Here is a 277-nt window from a genome sequence, read left to right on the forward strand (position 1 = left end):
TTATATATTATATTATATATTTGTAGGTATTACGTCATTGTGTTTGGTTTCCCTGAATTAACCTCGAAACAATGTTGGCTGCTCAGGGAATTTTCTTTGTGACAGTGTATACAGAGTATTTGTTCATGTCTGATTCTGGAGCAACATCAGTCTGCTGCCATTCTGGTGATTCTATCAACACCTATATTAAACTACATACTTGGGGCAAATGCAGCAATGATAGAATAATGTTTAAAATTTAAATAAACCAGTTTGATAAATCACTCTCCAACTAGTA

General features: G+C 33.2%; 1 long non-coding RNA gene across 1 annotated transcript in view; it reads left to right on the plus strand.

Annotated features, from left to right (window-relative positions):
- The window catches only part of LOC118331990, a 1,385-nt gene that overhangs the window by 203 nt on the left and 905 nt on the right, over window positions 1-277 (plus strand). The gene's annotated exons all lie outside the window — the stretch shown is intronic.

This window comes from Morone saxatilis, unplaced genomic scaffold (assembly GCF_004916995.1).
Source record: "Morone saxatilis isolate NCDOM2014 unplaced genomic scaffold, NCSU_SB_2.0 Contig20, whole genome shotgun sequence".
Taxonomy (NCBI): domain Eukaryota; kingdom Metazoa; phylum Chordata; class Actinopteri; family Moronidae; genus Morone; species Morone saxatilis.